This window comes from Manis javanica, chromosome 5 (assembly GCF_040802235.1).
Source record: "Manis javanica isolate MJ-LG chromosome 5, MJ_LKY, whole genome shotgun sequence".
Lineage (NCBI taxonomy): Eukaryota > Metazoa > Chordata > Mammalia > Pholidota > Manidae > Manis > Manis javanica.
The window spans coordinates 173,479,679-173,497,582 of NC_133160.1; the positions used below are offsets into that span (position 1 = coordinate 173,479,679).

The 17,904-nt window shown below is 58.0% G+C and overlaps 1 protein-coding gene and 1 long non-coding RNA gene across 3 annotated transcripts in view; both read right to left on the bottom strand.

Moving 5' to 3' along the window:
* The window catches only part of SORCS2 (sortilin related VPS10 domain containing receptor 2), a 438,806-nt gene that overhangs the window by 308,727 nt on the left and 112,175 nt on the right, over positions 1 to 17,904 (bottom strand). The window lies entirely within an intron of this gene.
* On the bottom strand, positions 9,818 to 10,853 carry LOC118967392 (uncharacterized). Its single transcript, XR_005054380.2, has 3 exons — positions 10,641 to 10,853; positions 10,270 to 10,357; positions 9,818 to 9,916 (listed from the first exon to the last, which is right to left on the bottom strand). It is a non-coding gene; the product is annotated as an uncharacterized lncRNA (long non-coding RNA).

Genomic DNA, 17,904 nt, shown 5'->3' on the forward strand with positions numbered 1-17,904 from the left:
TCTGGTGCCACCACGCTCGGCTCACCTCTGTCCTGCATGTCCACCTCATGGTCACTTTGTGGCCTCCCTCCCCAGGAGCCATGTCTGATCAGGCTGCAGCACGTGAGCCCAGCACAGAGCCTGGAATGAAGCAGCAGCGGCAGGGCACTGAGACACGGCTGCCAGGCATCCGGGCACAGGATGACATCTTCATGATAAAATGCGCGTGTGGAAGGCAGAGAGACAGGCAGCAGGTCTGTCTGAAGCAGAGATGCCGAGACACCCCAGGGATGATCTGTGATTGTCCAGAACTGTCACCAAGGTACAGTGGCCCTGCCCCACCCACTGCCAGGTAGGGAGACTGGGCAAGAGCTTTGGGGTGAGGCAGACTGGGGCCCAAACCCCAGCCACTGCAGCCAGCGGTGCTGCCCCGGGCCTCAGCTCCTTCAGGCAGACACCCCACCGGGAAGGCTTGTTGTGAGGATCGAGTCCCCAGTGCATTTCCAGCCCTCGCTCAGGAATGCACACAAAGTGCATGTTCATAAAACGGAGTTTCCCCTCACCATGTATTGGGTGGTGGGGGGCATCCTCCACTGCATCAGCCAAGGAGAATGCTAACACCAGATGTGTAATGATACATAATGACGGCTTGCTTTCCAGTCCCCAAAGGGCAGAAAAGACAACTGCTAAAAACACAGGATTCCAATCCAATCCCAGCTAGCCACACGGTCTTGGTCCAGTTTCTCGGCATCGGGTGCCTCAGTTTCATCATCTGAAAAGCGGGGGCTGATGACAGGAGCCGGGCCCTTGGGAGGCGGCATAAATGAATGCGTGACGAGCATCTGATAACCAGCCCAATGCACTGCACAGTCTCAAGAAATAGGAGTTATTTTTGTTACTCCTCAAGTTCACAGAAGAACTCCCTCGTGTGATTTACTTTCTCTGAAGGAACTCCAGTTTCATGATTCTTGCGGGAAAGCAGCAGCTTTAGAGGAGCGAGGGGCCTGGAGGACCCGCAGGCGATGGTGGGCGACTCCCCGGGATCCGGAAGCGGGCCCAGGAGCTGGTCTCCCGTCGGCCTCCGGCTTCCTGGCGTCAGGAAGGACGCTCTCAACCAGTCTGACGTCGTGGCTGTGATCTCCGTCCATGTTCACTCCAGTCCCTCAGAGCCACGGTCACCTCTCCACCTGCTCATTTCATGCGATTCACAGAAAGTCGTCCTTTCAAACGAGCATGGCTTCCGGCTGTGATCCGCAAGCCTATTAGCACAGACACCATGATAATGAATTGAAATTTACATCATGTGTAATCTCATTAATTGTGCGATCATATCAGGTTTGACAGTTTTAATGCGTTACCAAGGGAAAATAGTCTAATACATGACATTAAAGATCCTATCAAGGTTAATTTGCCTTAAACTGTAGTTACTACATAATTTTTTATCTCCATTTTAGGTGTTGTGGTTATACACACAGCACTTCAATCTGGGAGGAAAATGGCCTGGACACCCACAGAATCAGAGCGGCATTCCTCGCCTCTCCGGGAGGAAGGGAGGGGTGGAAATAAGCGTGGGATTCAGAACCTCTCTGCTTCGCACCTCGCTGCTGTGTGGCCTTGGGCAAAATGCTGAACCTCCCTGGGTCTTGAGCCCCTCGCCTACAGAGGGCCGCAGGAAGCTCTGCCTCGTGGGACTGTCATGAGCTGGGCACAGCTGCACAGCAGAACGCCTGGCATGTAGGTGCTTCTTATTCCTATTCACCATCACATCCTCAAGGGCTGGCACAAGGCATGGCATGTGGGAAGTCCACTGTGAATGGAGCCCGGCTTCCAAGGACACCCACCGTGTGTGGAGAGCCTGACAGACATCGCCCATAGATAAGCCAGCGCTAGATCGATTCCAAAGGGAGACTGGAGGACACTGGGGCATGTGCCCCACCTCAGACAGGTGACCCTGAGTGGCCCCAAGCAGGGGAGATCCAGAGAAGCTGCCCTGACAGTCTCCCTCGGGTGAAGGCCGCATCCTGACTCGCTTCTGCTCAGGGAGCATTTAGGTGGCACCTAGGCGTGCTGGGTCACAGCTCTCCTCAAGCACTAATGTTTTTTTCCAAATGTTTGTGGCTGAAGATAGTGCTGCTTCGCAGGAGCAATGATAACCGATGCTAATATAATATTCCTAACAGACATGATCCTATACAGTCAACAAATATTTATAGAGAGCCTACTACTCCGTGCGGACTCTGTTGGGTGCTAGGCACGAAGAGCTGCCTACGTTTGACGTGCTCCCTGGTCTCATGGAATTTCAAGCAGTTACACTAAAGTTTGATGAAGATTATAACAGAGAACATACAGGAAGTCATAGGAACTCATGACAGGGGAGACTAGTGCCATCTGTGACCTGGAAAGACCTCCCTGGAGAAAGGACATGTAAGTGATGCTGAAGGAGGGTCAATCCCTCAGGAAGATATAATAAGTACAAATGTATAAACACCTAACAACATAGTCCCCAAATACATAAAGCTAAACGGATAGAATGGAAAGGAGGAAAACACAATTCAACAATTACAGTTGGAGATTTCAATACCCCTCTCTAAAAATGCTTAGAACAAGACAGAAGGTCAGTAAGGATACAGAAGACCTGAGCACCACTGCCCACCGACTTGACCTAAGTGACGTTTATAGAACCCTCTGCCCAACAACAGCAGGATTCTTTTCATTTTTTTTCCAGGACACAGAGAATGTTCTCCATGAAAAATCACATGCTTGACTGTAAAATGAGTCTACGTATAAAAGGGCTGAAATCATACATAATATGTTCTCCAACCACAACAGAATGAAATTAGTAATCACAATAGCAAGAAATTTGGGTAACCCTCAAATACTTGAAAAATCAACAACACATCTCTAAGCAACCCATGGATCAAAGAAGAAATCACAAGGGAAATGAGAAAAGATCTTAAAGTGAGTGAAATGAAACACAATGTACTGCGATGTAAGGGAAGCAACTAAAGCAGCGTCAAGAGGGAAATTCATAGTTTTAAATGCTTACATTAGGAAGGAATTACAAAATCTAAAATCAATCATCTAAGCTCCACCTCAAGAATCTACAGACAAGAAGAGCAAGCCAGGCCCGAGTAACCAGAAGAGCAAGAACAGTAAAGATCGGAGCAGAAATAGGTGCAATAGACGACAGAGAAATAATAGAGAGAAATCAGTGAAACAAGAAGTCAGTGCTTTGAAGAAATAAATAGAAACAATAAACCTTTAGCTAGACCAACCTTGAAGAAAGAGAGACAAGTGGCGAGAGACAAGACAGCAGGAGGAAGATGAAGGAAGGAGGAAGAAAGTGCCCCAGGCAGAGGGACTGGCCACAGCGAAAACCCAGGGGCAAGAGCCTGAAGGGCACAGAGCCACTCGGGAGACGGACGGCTGGGGGCGGGGAGAGTCCGCGGCCACTGCTGGACGCAGTCTCCTAGGGGCTGTGGCTCTGTCAATGCACTCGGGCTCCACCTCGAGAGCAATAAACTGTCATTTACAGATTTTAAGCAGAAAAGAGACACTATGGTCAGAGGTTTTAGGGTCCTTGCATCTCACAGATGAGAAACTGAGGCTTGGAGAGGTCTTGGGAGCTGTCTGTGGTCACACAGCTGGACATGGAGTTGCTGGAGCACATACTCAGCTATTTCCATCAAATCACCCTGGACAGAGCCCTGGGGGCCCAGTTTGGAGAAACCCACACCACCGCCTGTCCCTGAGGGCTGCCGTAAAGGGATGGGGCTGTTGGCAGGGCACCCCAGTGCCTCCCAATCACGGCACGTGTGATGCTAAGTGAAGAGACAGGGTAAAGTTCTGCTGTTCTGAAATCATAGCTGATCTGTTTTTCAGGCTTTGTATTCTCAGTCTTTCCCGTGCCACACATTATAAAGTTTTAAGGTTTCTAAACAGACGCCAAGCAGAAATAAATGCTACGGTCTCTGCTCTCTGGAGAGTGCTTCTACAGCTCCCAAGCTTTCCTCTGAACATCAGGCCCCAGCATGGTGCGAGTGACATTTTTATCACAAGGTAAAACCCCTGCCCATCCCCATCGAATCCAACCAGATCCCTGAAGGGAAGCCCACCCTCCATTCAGGGAAGCCCACCCTCCCACTCGGCAACAGGACGGAGAGCAGACCAAAGCCTCCCCGGGGCTATGGAAAGGAGGGCCACCGTGCTGTCCACCACCCACAGTGCTGCGGCTGGGGGGTCCGGGTGGTTCCCAAAGCTGGAAGGCAGAGCTTCCAAACTCCGTGGCCCCCCAGAATCCTGGGCCCCAACCCCCCATCCATCTGGGCTCCTCATGACAAGAACTCTGAATCACTGTGTGAGTACATGTGATGAGTCGGGGTGTGGGGAGCCCAGCACATGAGGAACGGGTCTCACTCACGTTGCCGTGCAGCCCTCACTTCCAAACCCGAACCTGTTCCCCCAACTTCCCATCACCCTGCCTGGAGAGGGACCATGGGTCAAAGGCATGTTTCTGTCCCCCGCCTCGGGTTTCCCCTCTGCGGCTGAGTGGGTGGGACCACCTGCACTGCTCTGCCCTCACCCACTTCAAGGAGAGCTGGGGACCACCCGTCTCAGCCGTCCCCACTCCTCACTGTCCCGGCCCCACCCCGTGTGTGTTCCAGCCCCCAGGCAACTAGGGACCGGCCACTGCTGTCACAGAAAAGCTCGCTGACCCTGATGGCTGACCTTCCCGCTCCTGCCCGCAATGGCAGCAAAGGCTCAGGGATGCTGGGCAGTTCACCTGATTTTCCTCCATTTCTAGAATGCTCCATGGAATAAGCACAGCCTAGCCTCCTGGTGACCCATGGCCCTGTTCATCCTGTGCCTCCTTGAGGATGCCCAGCATCTGCTCTGAGGGCCTGGTGACCCAGGACTCAGCAGAGAGCTAGCTCACTGAGACCCCAGACCTCAGGCCCACACTGGGGACGGGGGGCAGGCAACCCTACTTGCCTGACAGTTGTTAAGTCCAAATGACTGCAGGGGGGGTGGCTGCCTTTACATGCATGGCCGGCAGGGGTGGGGGCCGGCATGCAGACCCCGTGGAGGCCTTCACTCACAACGTCTGGGAATGCACGCCTGCAGGCAGCTGCCCCAGAGGCTCCCTAACCCTCCACCATCTGGGCAAGCACATCACACCCCTGCTTCATGAGGAAGGCCCTGCGCTGCCACTTCCCAGCTGTGGCCTGGCCAGTTGCTGCACCTGGAGGCCTCAGGATCCCCCTAACGAGACCTGTCTGTCCCCCTCATGGGACACAGGTGCTACAAGGCAGGTACTTTGTAGGTGCAGGGCACCTCCATTTTGAACACTTACTCTACATTGTGTATTAACTCAGTCTGTCCTGCAAACCACACATGCGGCAGACACTATTACTATTAGCCCTATTTTCCAGGTGGAGAAAATGAGGCAGGCAGCTCACAGAACAGGCCCAGGGTCACCCAGGGGGAAGTATCCATGCTGAGCTCTGCAGAGGGGCCTGAGCCCTTGATCGCCGTGCTCTGCCACCTACCGCTTGCGTAGGTCACGTCTTTCTGCAGTGGGGCCAGGAGCACAGAAGGCAACACTCACCTCACCCTTGGAGTGCCAGGTGCAGGGCATGCCGGCCACTTTGCAGACACCTGCCACTCCAGGTATCAGGACTGCTACACCCACCTTACATATGGAAGGGTTGAGGCTCAGAAATGTCACCTGCTCTGCCTGGTGTCACTCAGCTGAGCTGGTGGGCCCACCAGGAACCAAACACGGACAGAGGCCCAGGCACCTGCTACACCATCCTACCACCTGCCTGCAGGAGCTGCCCCCAAATCCCTTGGAGGCCACTGTGGACCCATCCTCAGGCTCCTGAGAGCACCTGGGCATGTCTGCAAATGGCGCAGTCAGACACAGAGTCGCATCTATGGTGTCAATTTAGCTGGGTGATCCTGGGCCAGACCCTTGGCTTCCTCAGCTTCCAGGTCACTTCGTCCTGAGGGCACCATCACATGACCGGAGGAGCCTTAGCAGAGCGTGGTGTGCACAGGGTTCAGCAAACATCACATGTTCTCATCCCCAAGGTCCCCTGTCTGCCACCACCACACCAGGCCTGGTGGGCTGCAGCTAGGGCAGAGTGTGGCCGGCACCCAGGGAAGCAGGCGTCACCACCTTCGAGGTACCTGCCTCTTCTTTCCGCCTTGACAACTGCAATTTGCAACTGAAGATATCAAATTAGCTCCATTTCCCTGCTCACAGCTCAGGGGGTTAACAACCATTGTAATTGTTGCCTGCATCAGCAGCCAATTGCCCCACATGGGCCATTCTTTAAGGCAGGTTATTTTATATGACACTTTATAGGAGACACTTCATTAGCCTGGTTTCGGAAACCCTGGCAGGAGGAAAGCCCGGCTCGGCCTGCTTCAGGGGCCGAGCTCAGGAATGCCGAGCGGGCGGGGCGCAGGAGCCCTCACCTCCCTTTCAGAAGGCCACCTCTGAGGGCAACCGGACGTGCAGCCCGTCCATGCATCCCCACCACACACCACCACCCAGCTCTTGTCGACTGAGGGAGAGGGCAGTGAGGGGCACACTTGCCCACTACACGCCTCTAGGGTCAGCCACGGGGTCCGAGGCCACGTGCAAAAGGAAAACGTGGGGCCACTTGCTCAAAAGCATTCAGAAATTTGAGATGATAACAGCAGCAATAACCCCAATGTGGAGCCTCCCTGAGCACTGGGGCCCCTTGGGACAGCCCAGCCCACAGCCCAGGGGGCCAGGGAGGGGCCCTGGCGCAGAACAGGGGGCACCCTCAAGGCCGAGCCACCCGGAGCAAAAGCCGCGGGTCACAGTGCTTCGCCCACTTTTGAAGGATGACCACCCAGTCCTGCCCATCCCCAGTCCAGAGGCAGCACTTTGAAAATCTCAGTGAGCGATGCCCAGACATGGAACCCCAGGGAGGGAGAGATGGGGACATGCCAGGGGGAGATACTCCTGGAACAAGTAACCCAAGGAAGCTTGCCACAGACAGAGGGACAGGACGAGGGGAGGTCACGGGGAGGAAGCCATCCCATTAACTGCCATCAGCCCCCCGAGGACTACACGGGCCTGGTGCAGGGAAGGCAATGAGTCCATGCGCGGAGGGCTTCCCAGACCACCCCAATGGGGACCGCCTCCTCCCGGCCCCCACCTCTTTTTGGCCGCAGGACCCCAGCTCTGCCCTCCCAGCCCCATGATCCTTCCCAGGCCATCTGCTGGCCTAGCCAGAAGAAAGCTCAGCCTCTGATTCTCGAGAACCTTGTCCAGAGGAGGGGCCATGTGAGGACTGGGCAGAGGGGGTGCCCACCAGCAGCAGCTCATGTCCTGATGGTATTTCCGTTGGTTGCTCAGGCCCTCCCCAGTCCAGGTCCTCCACACGGCCATGCCGGGTAGACCGTCCCCAGAGCCTCACCTTGTGTGTCTCTAAAGTAGACACAGACTCCTGGCGTCAGAATACACAGGGCGCAGCCCGCAGGCCAGCCCGACCGGGTGCCTGCCACCCCAGGCCCCTCTGCATCCTGGGCTTGCCCAGAAGAGCTGGCTCTGGCTCTCACCCAGCAGGACGCTAAGCCATCATGTACTTGTCCCGGGACACCCCTGACCCGGACTCGGGGTCAGACCCCTGGGCCGGGCTCCAGAACGAGAATGACACACGACCACGAACTAGCCTTGCAGACCATGAGCCCAGCATGCTGCTTCCCCTGGAGTCACCAGAGAAGCTGGCAGGTACAGACTTGCCGTCCTCACAAGAACATAAAGCCCTCTCACTGGTTCACGGAGCCCCATGCCACCCCTGCGAGACCAGGCTCCAGGACTGATCCCAGATGGCAGCCAGGGAAACTGAGGCTCTGGGAGATCCAGTCATGACCCAAGGCCACCCTGCAGGAAAGTGGTGGCAGAGATACATGAGGCGTCCCAAGTCACGAGAGTTCAATCTGCTGGGAAGCCCCGAGGGAGGGCAGGGTCCTCATGAGTACCCAGGAAGGACGAACGTGCCTGGCCAGGGCAGAGGGGTGTTGCAGGGCCTGGCAGACTTTGCCTGCAGAAAGTATGCCAGTGCTGTGCCGGGTCTCCACGTGCTTCCTGCAGAGAAAAATGGCCCCTGGAGCCCAATAGCTTCGGGCCAGCGGCAGCCACATACCTCCAGAGGCACCGCAGCAGCCAGAGCCCTCCGTATCCCAAACAGCAGCTCCGAACAGGCCATGCAAGCAGGGGCGGTGTAACCAGCTACGGCAGCTGTCTGATGCCCTGCCACTTGGGAGTAATTAAATGGTTCCCAACTGTGATTGAGGCCGCGCATAAAATATTTTTAAATTAATTTTTAAAGAATAAATGAGAACATTAACATTTTATGTGTTGGCTGAGGGATGGGACAGCAGCACTGGGGGTGGGGGGAGCAGGAGTGCTAGAGAAAGAGCTCTGGACAGCCTCACCTTAGCCCTGCGGGTACCTCTTAGTCCATGAGCTCTGTTCAGCATGAGTTACATGGTGCAGCATGCTATTCATTCATTCATTCATACATTCATACATTCATTCAACGAACATGCACGGTGCACCTGCTAAGTGCTGGGCTCTGTGTTACAGTTAGTGAGCTCAAAACCCCAGCAGGGGCCCAGTTACAAGATGCTGGGGGTTCAAAGGCAGCAGAAAATCTCCAAGGGCCCAAAAACCTAACCACACAGAGAGGCAGGGGGTCAGAAGGTGAGCCCCAAGCTCACAGGTGAGGGGAGGGTGTTTCCCACGGGGCAACAGCACATGCAAATGCTGACACACAGGAAAACACTCTTGCTCTGGACACTCAAAGGAGCCCAGGGTGACCGGAGGAGAGGATGGCAGGAATGTCTGCAAGGGCAGCTCACAGGCGGCCACACAGACCCTGCTAAGAAGAGTGGCTGTTACCATACACGTTGGTGGAAGGCCCTGGGATCCCTGATCCACCAGGGGTTAGACCCTGGCAACGATTCTCCACATTGAAGACCTTCACTACGGATGCAGAGCCCTTCAGGGGCTCCCTACTCACTTCAGTGCCCAAGCTCACCTGGCTGGCCACCTGAGCTCCTGCCAGGACCTCCAACAAGCCAGGTTCTCTCCCACCACAGGGCCCTTGCATTTCCTACTGCCCAGAACGCCCCTCCCAACTTCCCTTAAGCCCTTAATCAAGCATCAGTCCAGAGGCCACCTCAGAAGAGCCTTCCCTGCCCCCCGCCTGCCCGGCCCCCTCCTCACAGCAGCCCCGCCCACTGTGGTTACCCATTACCTGTGCAATTATCTGCTTCCGGTCTCTCTCTGCCCCTAGGCTGCGCATTCCAGACAGGCAGGGACACTCCCTGGCCTTCTGTGCCATTTGCCTTCTGTGGCCCCTCCCACAAGGCCCAGCACAGAACAGGTGTCTGGTGAACCCTTGTGAGCAGAGGACGCACAGGGATGACCAGAGGGACCCTAAAATCCCTTGGCCCCACATGCCGAGAGTCTAAGGTGGGGTGCCTGGGCAGAGAAGGAGGCCCACTTGGGGCTCTGATGTGTAGAATTAGATCTCATCAAACTAAGGCAGTCTCTCTCTTCTTGGCCATGAGCATTTATTAATCTCCTAGTGAATGCCCAGCCCTTTGACACATGTCATCTCAATAAATCCCCACATCTTTCTAGGAAGGACAATTCCTGTTTCTCAGAGGGAATGCAGAGCTCAAGGCGATGAGACCAGCAGCCAGGGCCATCTGTCCCCACCTCCACGCTCTCTGGGGCTTGGCCTGCTCTGCCCTGAGCCCAGGGCGCAGGTTTCCACAGAACTCAGGGACCTGCCGCACACGTAGGGTTTTGTGATGACGCTGGGCGCACAGCCGGCCGGAGCTGCTCTTGGCACTTCCGCCAGGACCTGGGAGGGAGCCCTAGGACCTGAGGAGCCAGTCCTTGTAAATAAGAGTCCTCACCCGCCTGCCCAGCTCTGCTGTGCCCCTGGGGCCAAGGCCCGCACCCTCCCCTCCCCAAGCTGACGGAGGACTGCAGGAAGGGGGGTCCCTCTGGGAGGACAGCTGCTGCAGGGAGGCTCACACCTCCCCCAGGGAGCACCCACCCGCGTCCTGATGAGCACCACTAGAACACCTGTGGAATACCCCGTCCCCTCCCTTCTGCCAACAGCACCGGAATTCGCCCAAAGGCGGGGGGAGCCACCCCAAGCTCTTCCAGTTCCTGCCCTGGGAGGTGGCTGAGTCTGCCCCCTCCAGCACAGAGAGGTCTACCATCCGCACCGAGATGACAGCGCAGATCTGGACATGGAGCAGGCGACTGTGGGCTGTCCGAGCCTCTGGGTTAAAAGGCGAACCCGCACGCTCAGCCCTGCGGAGGAGCCCGTATCAGTTGCCAGGGGGGTTACCGTCTCCCCAGCGCAGGCGGAAAGCCAGGCGCGCCACCAGCCCCGGCCAGCAGGGGGCAGAGCTGAGGCGCGAGCCATGTGGGTCCTGAGCCCAGCAGCCCAGGTCCCCAGGCAGGCGGCCCGGCCTCCTGGCCTCCCGGGCGCCCTCCCCCACCCCAGGCATCCCTGCTGACAGCCGAAGAGCCGCCGGGCCGGCGCCCACCCAGCGAGGCCCCGGCCAGTCCCCCCCACCCGCCTGAGCCTCACCCTTCTTGGGTGTGAAGTGGGCTCAGGCGGGGCCGGAGAAGGGGTGGGGCGGCCTCGGAGAGCACCGGGGCCGCGCGCATTCAGGACGACTGTTCTGGTGCAGGGCTCTGGGAACTCCGCCTCGGCCTGCGGGAGGCCGGACGCAGCTCCGTCGGCGCTGAAAGAGGCGGCCTGCGGTGTGCGAGACCCGGAAGGCGGGGGCGAGGCCCGCGAGGGGGAGCGGCCCCAGGGCAGGCGGCGCTCAGCAGGCGGGGGGAGGGGGGAGAGGGGGGCTGCGGGGCCTGGAGGAGGAATTTCTCTCACGTGTTTGGTTCTCTGCAAAATGTTCAGGTCATCAGAGCGTCGTCTCCCCAGGGCGAGTGCAGAACACAAACAGGTTTCTTTTTCTTTTTCTCCAGACTAAGTGGAGACCTGTGCAAAGACCGCCGACAACAAGCCATCTCTTGCCCTGTTCTTGGGGCTCCCAGGGCCTAAACCTGAGCGTGGAGATGGGAACTGGAATGGCGCAGGGCTGGGGAACGGGGAGGCCGGAAAAGAACGCCCAGGGATTTTAGAATTCCAGGGACGCACTTGGACCTGACCTGGGTGCTATTTCCTGGCTCTGACCTGGGTGCTACAGAATCAGAGCTGAAGAGATGGATGCAGGCACCTTCCCTGTAAAACCCTCCGTGGCTCCCCGCTGCTGTCAAGACGAAGTTCAAAGCCCTTGGCCTGGCAGCTTGCATCTCGGTTCAGCTCCGTAGCTTTACTTCCCTCCTCCCCATGCCACACTCCCAACCTTCTCTCTGTGCCCAGAAAATGCCATGTACTCTAGCCCATGCTGTTCTCCCTGCGCAGAACCCCCCCCACACACACACACCAGTCCCACCAGCCAACACCTGCTCATTCTATAAAGCTTATTCAAACATCACCTCTTCCAGGAAGCCTTCTCCAGGGTAGCCTAAAGAACAGGTCCCTTCCTCTCTGTGCCCCAGAGCACTGGCCCAGGCCACCCGATCACACCGGCTCTGCTGCTGCCCTGTCTCCCACGGTGGACAGCGAGCTCCCAGAGGGCAGGCACCATACCCAACTCGGCTCTGGGCCCCCCATGCCTTGGGCATATCTCCCAGCTTCGAAGCCCTTGTCTGTGGCCCTGGGCCACATGGCCTCCTGCGAGAATCAGTGAGGTCCAGGTTGCCCAACCTAGCTAGGCCCAGGGCTCCTGAGCATCAGTAAGGGCTTCAGATGCCCACAAATAAAGGCTCAGCCACCCATCCATCTACCTACCCACCACCCGTCGATCATCTATCAATCCACCCAACAAATGCTTCTTGAGCACCTACTATGTACCAGGCCCTGCGCAGGGCCTAAAGACACAGCAGTAAATACAGCAGCCAAGGCCTGGCCCTGCAGCCCAGTCTCAGGGGTGACAGACACTCTGCAGGAACTGGAGGGTGTGAAGAGGGTCTGACTGGGACACTGGGGTCCCCACTGAGGGGGTCTGGTGGGGCCTGGGGACCAGAGGCGGTAGTAGTACTGGCTGCAGGAAAGGACAAGAGGCGGTTCCCGGGGGAGGGGCCAGCTCAGAGGAAGGCTGGACATGGAAGGACCCCAGGGTACCTGCGGGGTGGGGGGCAGCAGGGCAGGGAATGAAAGGCGGGGCAGTGAGGCAACTGGGGCATGCGTGTAAGGAGGGCTTCCCTCTCGGCACCATCTCTGAGTCAGGCCCTCTTAGACCTTGGATCCTGGACGCCTCACCAGAATCAGGTGAGGGTGGGGATCAAGGTGGTGGGTCTCACATGTCAGTCCAAAGACAGCGGGGAGCCACAGAAGGTGCTGGAGCTGGACCATGTCGGTCAGCTCTGGTGGAGGCTGGAGCCAAGGGGCAGAGGCAGGGAGGGACACGAAGGTCAGGCCCACTGTCCAGGCTGCCCTGTGCAGAGCTGGCTTGCCAGGAGTTTCAGGTGGAGAAAGCAGTTTCCTTGGTCCCCTCCCCCAGCCCAGCTTGGCCAGGGGAAGTGTTTCGACAGAAAGAAACACTGACCACAAGATACAACTTGATGTTCAGGGTATTTCATCCATAAGCTGCTTCCTTATTACTTTCAGATGGTTGAAATAGCCGTCTGGAGCCGTCTGAGGGGAAGCCTGTAGTGCAGGGCAGGGCTGAGCGGCGGGGACACGGAGTGAGGGGCCTGGGCTCAGTCCCAGGGCAGGCAGGGGGCATATGGGACCTGGCACCTCAAGGTGGCCCCATCTTGAATAAGGCCGGAGCAGGAGGCCTCCACAGTCCCCACCAAGTGCCAGGCCCCGTGCGGTCCAGGGAGTGCCTCCCACATGGACATCTGGGATCCCAGCAGCTGCCACAGCAGAGCAAAGGCGGACCCGCCCTGGGCCAGAGCACCGGCCAGCTTCCAGAGGCCCTGGAGACTCAGGCAGGCTGGCACCGCATGTGGGGACCCACCTGACACCATCAGCACCTGCTCACCAGAGCAGGATCCTGCAGGCCAGCCCGCAAGCCAGGTGGTGTCCTGTGGTGCCAGATTAAAGGACCACGGAGAGCGGAAGGGGGACCCAGACATTAAATTAACTCCACCCCAAGGGGTAGAAGAGTGGATGCCTAACCCAGAGACAGGTCAGGGCACCAAGGTCCTGCCTGGCTGCTCCTCCTAAACCCAAAGCAAGTGGGAACCAGGAGCCTCTGGTGGGGTCTTTGGTGGGTGGTAGAGACCTGGAACAGGTGTCCTCCTCTTCCCATCCCGGGTAGTGACCACAGCAATGAGATGACGGGTTGTATGAGTGACAGCCACTTCCCCCGCACTACTGACACAGGCTGCTGTCCATGCAGAATGCGTCATCTCTGCCCTCCGTGCCACGCTGCCACCAACACCTGACTTTGTCTCCGCTTTACAGTTGTAAAAGCTCAGTGTGGTCCATGGGTCGCATCCAGTGAAAGGCAGAGCTGGGACCTAAACCGAGTGCGTCAGAATCCAGAGCCACTTCTCTTCCTCTTGAGCCCAGCACAGGACTGCAGCGGCCAGGCCCGGGCTCCAGGAAGGCGCAGCTTCCGATGTCCCCAGGCAACCAGAGGGGTGGGGGCTCAGTGGCTCAGGGTCCCTTCTGTCAGTGGCACCTGCTCCACCCAGGTGTGACTTCTCCATCTGCCTCTGTCTATTCGGGCCCAGGGGGTGGGTTGGGGTTTAAGTCTTTCAAAGTGGGCACCCCCACAACCTTCTAGACCCTTCTGCAGGGCTGAAACCTGCTCTGGAGGTGCCTGCCTGGAGTGCCAGCGGGGCCCAGGCCCAGGGCAGGAGAGAAGCCAAGTGGTGAGTCCAAGTGGAGGCAGGTTTGGTGTGAGCGCCGGCCGACCCGCTTGCCTGCGGACCACAGCGTCTCGTCTGGAAGACAGCGCTGTCCCCAGGGCTGCAACGGAGTCCCTCGGGTGCTTGTCGTCATCCCGGACCTGGCCGGGAGATGCCTCCACTCAAGACGACAGACCATCCCTGAGCACCTACTGTGTGCCGAGCCCTGGAAGAGCTGAGAGGAAGACGCTGCTCCCACGAGGATAGACGAGGTAACACAGACGCGCCTGGTGCACAGTAGGTGCTGGCTAAACAGGGTCCCCTAGTCCCTCTTCTCCTGAGCCACCAGAAGCCTGCAGAGGTTCGTTCATGAAGGGGCTGCACACCCCAAACCCCTCAGCCCGGGAAAGAGCATTTGCAGGAGGCTCCGCACCTGGCCACCGGGTGCCAGGGGAACAGGGGCGGGCAGTCCCACGTGGCCTGGAGGTGGCGGGCGGTGAGGACAGCCTGCCTTTCCTTCTGGTGAGGTGTCAGGCAACTCACTGCCCCTCCTGGAGCCTCGGTGTCCCCATCTGTCACAGGGGATCCCCACATCCTATCAGCAGGGTCCAGAGGTTTGCACGAGGTGAAGGATTTCAGCCACTTGACCCTCCGCCTCTCAGCTGCAGGGATCAGCCTCGCCGGTCACCTGGGAGCTTGTTAGTCTCCGGCTTCACTGGACCCACTCAGTCAGAACCTACATTTTAACAAGATCCCAGGGGATCGTGGGAGTAGGAAGTCTGGGCAGAGCTGCTTTACAGGCTTTCAAAGGTGGGCCCTTCCCTCCCACACTTGCTTGATTTTCACATCAACCCCTGACCTGCTCTGGCTGCAAAACCATTGCCTCCCACCTGCACCAGGACAGAGCATCATTCTACTAGGGTCTCTCAAAAGTCCCCTGGCTCCCACCTCCCCTTCCTGGGGATCCTGGCACTCCCCAACCTTACAAAGATACACACTGCGGGCTTGAATGAGTAGCCTGGCACCCACCAGGCACACCCAACCCCAGCTCCAAGTTGCCTAGGCTGGGCATCACCCTGCCAGCCCTGGGCACTGGTAGCTGGGGCCCGAGGAGTGAGGTCCTGGCCCACGCCTGTCCTGCCCAAAGAGCCCCCTCAAGCCCAAGGCCCAGGGAGCATGAAGGGTTCGTGTCACATGAGCCCCACGCTGACTCCCCAGCAGTTCCCAGATCAAGAATGACACCCACATTCCTCCATGTAGGAGAAGCTCTCACCTTGTGGCCCAGCCCCTCTCTGCCCCCTTCCCCACCATTCGCTGCCACCCAGCCCTGGCCTTGCTCTGTGCCCACAACATACCCCCCCATGGATGCTCTGGGACCTTTGCATCTACCATCCCCTCTGAGTCCGTATTCGTGGCATAAACGTGGCGGGAGAAACCTGGGAGGGCCTGGCACGTGCCCTAGCCTGCTGCTGGCTTGCCAGGAGGCCTTGATGGTGTTCCTCCCCCTGGGTCACAGGTTCCTCAATAATACGGGCAAAGAAAACCTGCTTCTCAGGACAGAGGCAGAGCCGGAGGCGGGTGCTACAGCACAGCACATGAGGGCTGTCCACGGTGTGTCGGTCCTCACACCCAAATTCCAATTCTACTTCCAAATTCTCAGCTCACTTCTAGATTCTAGGGGCGCTGTACACGTAGAAGTCGCTGGGAGGCCCGGAAACAAGGCTTGCTGTGACATCAGTGAGACGGCGCTGGCCTAGACATTCCCAACCCGGTGCCCACGGGCCAGGGGTGCACGTGTGGTGTGGACAGAGCGGCTCCACCCAGGTGCTGCCCTCCCGCAGGAATGCGGATGCCTTTGGAACAGCCACCCTGACCGGAAATCGGCCAAGAGGCTCCTTGTGGTCGGCTGACCCCCAAAGACATCCACACCCAATCCCCTCAACCCTAGGATATGTCACCTTAGGTTGCAAAAAGGATTTCGCAGATCTTGAGATGGAGGATTATCCTGAGTTCTCCCGGTGGGCATTGCCCGCATTCACGAGCATCCTTAAGAGGAAGGCAGAGGGAGGCTTGGCCACCGAGGAGGAAATAGGGCCTGAACGGGGAAGCGAGAGTTCCGAGTGCTGTGAGGCGACACTAGGGGCCAAGGGCGCAGGCACCTCCAGGGGCTGGAAGAGGCTTCCAGGACCCCCCCCCCCCCTGTGCCTTGGGCCCTACAGCACCTTGATTTTAGCCCCAGAAAACTTATTTTAGACCTCGGATGCCCAGAACTGTTTTCAGCCACTAAATCTGTGGCCATTTGTTACAACAGCCACAGGAGACTCACACACTCTTCACATTTCTCTTGTGAAATGGGTTTGGCAGAATAATTTGGATTGAAGGTTTCACTAAAGAAACCCCAACATGAAGTGGGTTCTCCCACAGGCTGATCTCCAGGAGGGCTGCTGTGTTCAGGGCAGAGGTTGTGCGTCCCGTGGCTCGGGCTGCCCCCCAGCTGCGTGCCTGACCGGCGAGGCAAACACTGACGCTCCACACGGGGCTCCGCGCGGCTGGGGAGCCGTCCTCAGTGGGTGGAGGGCTTTCCACTTGACATTTGAGCTGCAGGAAGCTCACCCAGGCTTCCGCACCGCAAGCCCTGGTGTGTCCTCCTAGGTTAGCCAAGTGTTGACTCTGCTTCCCTGGGCAGCAGGACAGGCTGCCCCCCAGGGCCCGGGGCCTGCCTGCAGGGGAGCTCTGCGGGCCCCTCAAAGCCCCTATTGAGTAGCAGAGCTTGACCCCATGCCCCTGCTCGGGAGCTCTGAGTCACAGGACTTGGAAAGAGCCTCCCAATTCTTTCACAGGCCGGGAGAGATTGAAAAGCCACTTTCACTCCGACTTGCCCTCTGTGTGAGGCTTGCAAGTCGCCTGGGAATCAAGGAGAACACACTCCGCCTACCTGCTGCTGTCAGCAAAGAGTGGTCTGTCCAGGGCCTCTCGGGACTCAGGACTCCATTCCCTGACCCGACCAACTGCCAGGGTGAGCCCACAAGCAGGGCTGCTGGACACCGAACGCTCATTCTCAGGCTGGAAGGGCCCATAGAGATTGGCAGGCTGACGTGACTCTGGCCACATGTGGGGAAACGGAGATCCCCCAGAGGGCCCTTGGCCAAGGTCACAGAAAGGGTCTGGTGAAACCAAGACTAGGTCCCCAGAGCCCTTCACAGCCATGATTACTGATGAGGCATCTGTCTCTCTGTCTTCACAGATTTTAAGGCCACGGGGGTGGGGTAGGAGCTGCCCAGGGCCTGAGGGCACACAGATGGTGCTCAGGAACGATTTCTGAATGAATGAACCAACTGCAGCCTCTGTCAAGGGCTGGCCCCAGGATAGCTGGCAAGGATGGCTCATGAACAGACCTGAGCAATCTGAGTCTCAGTCCCACCAGGCAAGCAGCGTGACCTCAGAGCCTCTGTGTCTTCGTCTGTAAAAGGGGGGTGACAGTCGCCATGAGGACTCAGGGGTGAACGGTCATCAGAAGCCGAGCCCGATGCCTGGCACAGAGCAGACGCTGGGCCTCTGAGGGTGCAAGAGAGAAGGAAGCTACTGAGAACGCCATGGTGGCCCAGCGAGGGGCATGCACACACAGGCACCTGGGAAGAAAGGAGCTTTCGTGGAGTAAGCCACCTTGAGAGGGAGCCGTGAATGGGCCACAGTGAGAGGAGGACGCACCGAGATGCAAGCACCGACAGAGGCACGCAGGGGCGAGAGGACACGGGAGGCGATGAGCTGGACGCTTCTGGGAGCCAGAGAGGCAGTGTGGCCGGGCTGGGGCCAGGACGCTGGGGGGGCGGTGCCTGTCGGGGGTTGGCTGGCATCCCCCATAATTCACATCCAACCTGGGACCTCAGAACAGGACCTTGCTTGGGAACAGGGTCTCTGCAGATGGAATCAGCAAATGAGGCCGTATCAGGTTAGGTTGGGTCCTCATGCAATGGAGAAAAGGGGGA